The sequence below is a fragment of the Nipponia nippon genome, unplaced genomic scaffold, assembly GCF_047370975.1.
Source record: "Nipponia nippon isolate SJK-2023a ecotype South Korea unplaced genomic scaffold, ASM4737097v1 scaffold_1, whole genome shotgun sequence".
NCBI lineage: Eukaryota > Metazoa > Chordata > Aves > Pelecaniformes > Threskiornithidae > Nipponia > Nipponia nippon.
The window spans coordinates 29,820,579-29,828,082 of NW_028262290.1; positions in this window are offsets into that span (position 1 = coordinate 29,820,579).

Sequence of the window (7,504 nt, forward strand, 5' to 3'; positions counted from 1 at the left end):
AGATGCTCCTGGCAGTGCTGGACGTTCACAGACAGCCCTGGGAAACGCGCTCTTAACCTCCAGCGTGGTGTATGAGGCTCAGGACAAGGCGCACAATTTCACGACAAGAAACAGAGCCACGGTATGCAAATGCAGGGTTCAGCATCTAATGGTAGAGGTTATGTTCTGATGGAGAATCCCTGCCAAAGCCCTCTATGAAAATACACTCAGGCCAGTGTGTTTCAAGGTCTTCCATTATGTATGTTTATAAACGGATGCCAGTTTATAAGACTAAATTACCATGCATCGTTTATCAAAATTAGAAAAAAACTTGACAACATATAACTGAAAATGAAGAGCAATTACTTTCCAGTTCTTTCAGGCCCTTTATTAATCACTGACCAAGACTAATTTCATTTACAAAACAGATGAAATCTCATGATTAAAAGCGGCCCAGAAACTCTGGAGACAGTTGTTTTGTGTAGGATGCAGGAGCTGCCATGAGACATACAGCACTCATCCCCATGACAGTTCATAGAGAGGATTTCTTCTTTTACTGACCTGTGCAAGGCAAAGACTGTGCTCTTTATTTGGACATTAAACTCTGAAAAATTCATAATCTTTGGCATGCTTCATCAAATATTTTCTTCTGAAAAAAAACAGAGCAAAGTTTCTTTAAAATGTGACATTTTGCGCTAACAGCATGGTATTAATGGGCTGGAAATTCACTGACCATGACCAAAAACATTTCTCCACGCTTGTTTGTGTGCTGAATGCTGCTGCAAACATTTTTTTTTTTCAGTTTAACCACCTCTACTACACCACTACTTTTATCTACTCTCTTCAGTTTCATCAACTATCAGCAACTATTCTACACATTCAAGACCCATTACAACTGTCTCCTGTGCTGCTTCTCATCTGTTATTCACCATTTAGCACTAGCTAAACGTCTGACTCAGTGGACCAATTCCAACCGCATTTATCTAAAAATTATTGGTTTGTGGTAGAATAGCTATTGATCCCACAGATAAGGAAAAAAACACAATGTGAGGTCAGTCTGGCTGAGGTCCTAGACAACATGAATCTGTTAGAAAACATCCTTGGAAAACAGATGCCTTAACGACCCAATTAGAGCTCACATCTCAGGAACCAAGACAGAGTTGGCAGAACTGTCTTAGCTATATGCTCTCTCTTTCCACCCAAAGACATAAGTTAAGGAAGTAGGAGAAGAAAAAAAGACTGTTCCCACATAGGAAGGGTTAAGGCAGAGTTGCCTAGCAAGTCCCTCACTTCAGTGGTAAGCAGAGACAGAAGATTTATCCATATCCAGTATTATTGACTCTACAGCATTAAAGCAAAAAGGTTATTTGATCAAGCCTTTGAGCAGCTATAAACAGAGCTGCCAGTTTATTTCATTTTTATGAGAAAGCTTAAAATTCCCTAGCAGGTGTGATGGAAGCCAGAGGTAGCATTTTGCATCTCTTTCCTAGGACTCTTGCTATATTTTTCTCAAGCCTCATTTTCAGTGCAATCCACGCCTGTTTTACCCACTTGCAGCCACATTTCTCTGTATTCATAGGTGCGTGCATCTGGCATTGCCACCAGTGCCACACACAGAGGTGGAACTGCAACAGCCAGCCTGCAGATTGGGGTAGTATGTGGCACTGACGGACCGGCTGGTGTGAAGACATTGTTCCCAGAGGACCTGTTGCACAACCCTGAAAATCTGCCCCAGTGTCCCAGCCCTATAACAGGGATGGCCTTGTTTTAATGTTTAAAGCAAAGTCCTGAGCACTTAAAATCTTACCAGAAAGTCTGCTATTAAAAATCATCCGGGGCTTGGCATTAGATAGTAAGTCCTTTAGGGGCAAGGACCTTATATTTATTTCATGTGTATACAGTACCTACTATAGTATAGCTCATGATTGAAGGTGTTGCTACCATACACACAGATAAACAAATGAATGACAGATAACTATCTCTGAAAGACTGAAACCCAAAATATGGGGGAGGCCATGCCAGCTCATCATTATTAAATGGTAAAATCCCAGAATAAAAAAAACCCTGCCAAAATGCAAGGAGCAATTGCTCATTTATCATTTTCCTGAGAATAATAAAATTAACAGTTTTTAATTACCTTTGGCTAATACCATTCTTGAGGTCCTGTATACCTACATGCTCTATTTTGAATGGGATAACTGGCCTTTCCCGATCAGACTTGGAAGATTATTTATTATGTGGGTTTTACACTTAACCAAAATAGCAGATACATTGGTTTTGAGTAAAGCAATTTGAGCTCAAATCTTTCCTAGGCAATTCTGGAGAAGAAAATTATTCTTCTACCACCTGTTTCAAATATATTGATTTTTTTTCAAAAATTTCAGTTCCTGAGTTGTCATTAATCACTGACTAATGAGAAAGGCTTTAGTTAATCAAAACCTACCTTGGCACAATGTCTGAAACTTACCTGTTAATATAGTACCTCTTAAAGTTACTTTGCTCTTCTTCTAATCCAGTCATGCTCATCCATTCAAATCCCCTCTGTGTGGCTCAGAACCGGAACCTGGACTTGGCTTATCCACCTCTCAGGGAAGAGGCCTCATCAGCAGTTTAGACAGTCAGGAAACAGGTTTCTCTTAATTTCTTCTTTTGGAACTCTTCCCTGTGGATACACTCAATTAAACATTAATTGTCCCCAGAGGAAAAAATAGGGAGAGGGTGACTTCTACTGGGTGAAAGTGGGAAAGCCTCTGCTCTGATAAGTATATAATTATATATGCAAAACAGAGCAGTTTTTTACAGGGAACAGAAACCATTCTGGGGCACCTCAGGTGCAATAAGTCAGCTTTCCACCAGTTTGTCACTGGAAATGTTTTCCCTATTGAAAGAAGTAGACAATGCAGATGCAGCATTAATAGTATGCTCCCTGGGCTTTTTGTGCAGGACTAAGCGTATTCTGAGCTTGGCACACAAGCCAAAGTAAGAGGACAATAGCCCATCTTTTAGACACTGTCTAGCCATATATAGAGGGCTCTGCTTCATAGATAACAATGGAAATGGAAGATAACTGATGGATAAGAGAAAACACACCAGTGAAATCCAGCTGATTCAAATTTTCCATGGAGCACTTTTTCACACTGAAAAGTGCACGGGAAGACTGATTTGAAACACTTTTATTTTTAATTTATCAGATTGGCTTGGCCTCCCAAGAACTGGAACATGACTTCAAAACAAGTTAAAATGTTTCAGTTTGACATTTTGAATTTTTTTCCACTTGTTTCATTCTGAAATATTTTATTTTAATTTTTTTTTCTTAGAACTCGGTAGACACCAAGATAATTTCAGGAAACGTAAGTCCCTATTATCCCTGTCCTCCTGAAACAACCTGAAAAGTCTTTTTCACACAGAAACTGAATTTTGTTTTGGCTTCAGTGAGAAAAATTAAAAAGCTTTGGTTTCACTTTTTTTTATTATTATTATTAAAGTTCAGCTATGGAACTGAAAACTCAACTGCTTACAGAGCTACAAACTAAGATGATGGTGCTTTAGTACTCCACGAGTCAGCAGTAGCAGCCCATCAGTGTTGATGGCTTTGTAGGCATCACAGAAGAAATTAGCTTTCAGGAGCGCTGAGAAGGAAACCAATGCAGTGACTACCTGGAATTTGGCAAGGGAAAGCATGAAAGACCTGGATGGAGGGTTGATGGAGAACAGGATCATCAGGAAAGCAGAGAAAAGGCTGATTCTTTTCATTCTGAAGAAAGGGATTGCATAGAGCTGAACTGCCACACTCTTCCCAAGGCAAAGCCCATGGTCAGTGGGTTGATGATAACATCCCCTCAGATTCAACAGGAAAATAGGGTCAAGGATAAAGCAGCAAAGGTTTGCAAGTTCAGTTTAAATAAGCATCCAGAAGACTGGAAACTTTATCCCAACTGACTGAGACTGCAAAGCAGAACTAGAAGTTACCCCGGAGCAATCTCTTCTATGAGCTTCCCAGTGCTTTTCCCAAGTCATGGAGCCGTCTCTCAGCTCTGCCAACTGGTGAGCAGGGCTGAGAGAACTCATGGAGCTGATGAACCAGCCAGCAAAGCCTTCTGCCAGGGGCGGCATGCCTCTTGCACCCTCTGCACCTCCAGTACAAGGTGGAGGACAGGCAGCACAGGCCTCAGCGCTCCCCTCACACCTGCGGCGTCATCTGAAGGGACTTTTTTCCCTTTTTCACAGAGAGAGGGTAGGTCTGAGGGAGGTGAGGGGCCGCCCTGGAGTGGTAGGAGCGCTCGGCCCTGGTGCCTGGTGGGCAGGTGCCCCGCGTTTTCCATTTTTGTTCTGGCTCAGTTGTGCGTAAATGAAATCTGCTGGCAAGAGCAGCAGGGCATGGGCGCCTCTCTCCTTGCCTCTGCCAAGAAGGTGCCAGGGCCACATCATGCCCCTGGTAGCTCAGGAGTCACAGCTCAGCTGGGAAATCTAGCCAATAAAAATAAATCAGCACCTACAACGACAGATTCATAAAGCACTGATGGAACCATAAAGGCAGGAATAGGCATGATTTAGTTCCTCTTTCTTTAGGAAATACAATTCAAAAGGAATTGATTATAGCACAGAAGAAAGAACTCTTACCCGCAGTGACTACAGTATTCTTGGCCCCTTCTAACCATGTATAATAACCTCAGAGAACTGTAAGTTTACAGAGATTTACAGGGCCCCTTTGCCATGCAGCAGGGCTCGACAGAGAGCCCCCGGGTAGCTATGATGTAGTCCTTTGCAAAACCTGAGCAGCATAATCCCTCACTGTACCTTGCTACCAACCCAGGTTTAGAGGCCACACACACTCCCTCAGGCAGAGGCACCAAGCCGGCTGGGATTGTGCTGCTTCCAGGACTTAAGCCCCTCTTTCTGCAAAACACCCCACTGAGCTGTCTGGTTTGATCAGTTTGCACTGAGCCATCCAGGACTGCCTTGCTCTCTAGTGGACAGTGCAGAAAAAAATACAAAGGCACCAGACCAGATCCCTTCTGTATAGGGCCTAGGTGTTTTTGTCTTTTTTAAAAAAAATTATTTTCTCTTAATTATCTCAGATGAAATATGACCTTTCTAAGAAGTGCCAATATTGTTTAAAGCTACTTGGAACAAATCCTTGCTGCTTATTTGGGACTCAGACAATATAAGCCAGCATGAGGATTGCCAACTGACATGAACCAAGAAGTGGGACTTCGCCTCTTTATTTAAATAGCAGGTCAAATAGCTAAAAATAGTGATTCTTGTGACCTTGCCAGGGTGTCTGCTTACCCTTGTACAAACAGAGCTTCAACAAGTACAAAATTAAAACTGCAATGTTCGGAGTGGTATTTTCCTTCTGACTTTCCTATTTTCTCTCAAATGCAGGAGCAAGCTTCCTACATGGGGCCATCTTGCTGCATCACAGAAACATTTCATATACTTAGAGCAGTGTTCAAAGTGCTGAGAGATGGACAGCAGAGTCTGTTACACATCCAGCCACCTTGTTCTTCTCAGCCTTCTTGGATTTTTTTCAACTGCTGATCCCTGAAAGCTCCTTTTCTCTCTTTCTCCTCCTCATTCCTGGTTTACTTTCACTTCCTTCTGCATGCACAGGTTTTCTGTTTCTGTGGTTTTCGTCTTCCTGGGAAGAGCCTGCAGGCCTTTCTATTCAACAGTATTATTAAATAGGTAAAGCCATGGTAAACTTGAATCAATTTTTATCTTCATCAAAGCTAGCTCATTTTACCTTCTTTCTGCTGACAAGCTCTTCAGTTGCTCAAGGCACGGGAGGGAGCCTGCCACGCTTTCTGCAGTGACAAAGCTATAGGCACCTAAAATGAAAATGCAGAAGTTAACGGGTGGCAAGGGCCTCCCGGGAGTAGTAAGCTACCACTTGCCAAATTTCTACCTTAGCTCTTAAAAGCAGATCACCTGGATTGGTTTGCATTATCCCCATTTTGCACAGTCCCTGGGCCCAAAAGAGGCTTCATGAAGCTCCGATGAAGTAGGATCCCAGCTCAACTTTTCTGAAGCAGACAGCTTCTAACAGGACAGCTCTAATGGGATTATAGCACAAAGTGCAAAGGCAAACCTCCCTCAGCCCTGCTGTTAACTTTTGCAGAGCTGTAGACCGATGGATGCCCGTGCTTGCCCTTTCATCACAGCATTTTAGTCCATACCAAGAAAGAAGTCCTTTCTTGAAAGACACAAATGCACAGGACCTTCTCTGAAGAGGATCATCTGTTTCTCGCTTGTGTTAGTAACATGACATCCTTACTTCCCAGTCCACACTTGTCTGCTTTGTCTCTGTCGCAGAGGCACAAGTTTGGGGCATTCAGCACCACTTGAGAAACAATCTTTCCATTTTTTCTTATTATCTATCATTCTGGGGAAAAAAACACAAGAGATCTAATGCCAGGATGAGGCACAGCAGGTACTTGGAGTCTGTTCTGCTGGGTCCTGTGTCTACAGTGGAAAGACTAATGCCTCAGCATTCCTAGCTTAGAGAAGGAAAACCACTGCTCACACAGAAGGAAGCACTTGCTGCTTTTTGCTGTTCAGCTTATAGTAGACACAAGCATATTTCATTCCTTCTCCTAGTGAGGAGAAGACGCTATACATTTCAGCCTTGGCTTTACACCAGAAACTATACCGTTATGCATGAGACATTTTTTCACAGTGTTTGTGGACCTGACATACCTCTACTGTTTCTGCTTCCACCAACTTATCTCCCCCTGCTCCTTGGAGGAGGATGAGCAGAGAAGATGGTGAGCCCAGAGGTGTTTCTGCCTGATGCTCTGGATCTGCTTCTCCTGCACGGCCATTTTGCTCTTCCAAGCGCACCTCTAGAAAGCAAAGGCATGTTTTGTGAAGTGACTTCTTGGAACTGAAAAACAACAAAAGCAAAACCCACCTGAAGCCCTATGACAGTTTTCTTCTTTGCCCTCTGATGCCCTGTTTTCTGCCATGTCTGCTGTGCTGAATGGAAATGATCCGGAAAAGGCCTTTTCAGTCAGCAGCTTTCAGAAGTCAGTTGAGGCCTTCAGGCTTGAGCTCATCCTGAAGAGTAAACCGTTCATGCCCTGAGAGGCAGTGACCAAACAGAGGCCATGGGACAAGTGGGGCTGACAGAACAACACTCTATGTCCAGCCCCACCAGAAGCAACATCGAGGTAAGAGCATCACTGTCAAAATATGTGCTTGATGTGCAAGTGAAGGGCAGATGCAGGAGAGTGGCCATGAGGTTTACTTTGTGAATCCTGCCACTCTGAATGTGTGGGAAGCCTTCTGGTTGGAAAGCACCTCTGTCAAGTCTCGAGCACTCAGCAGCTCCATTTGCACAGATGAGCGCCAGGAACACACTAAGGAATAGGACCAGAAGCCCCAGCCTGTGACAATCCACAGTCCATCCTCATACCTGTGGTGCTGTCAGTGGGTGCTGCTGATTCCTTAGCTGAAGGCCTGGAAAGGCCACATATCTCCTTCACAAAGATTTCTCTGCAGTTCTCGATGAGAAGCTCCACCA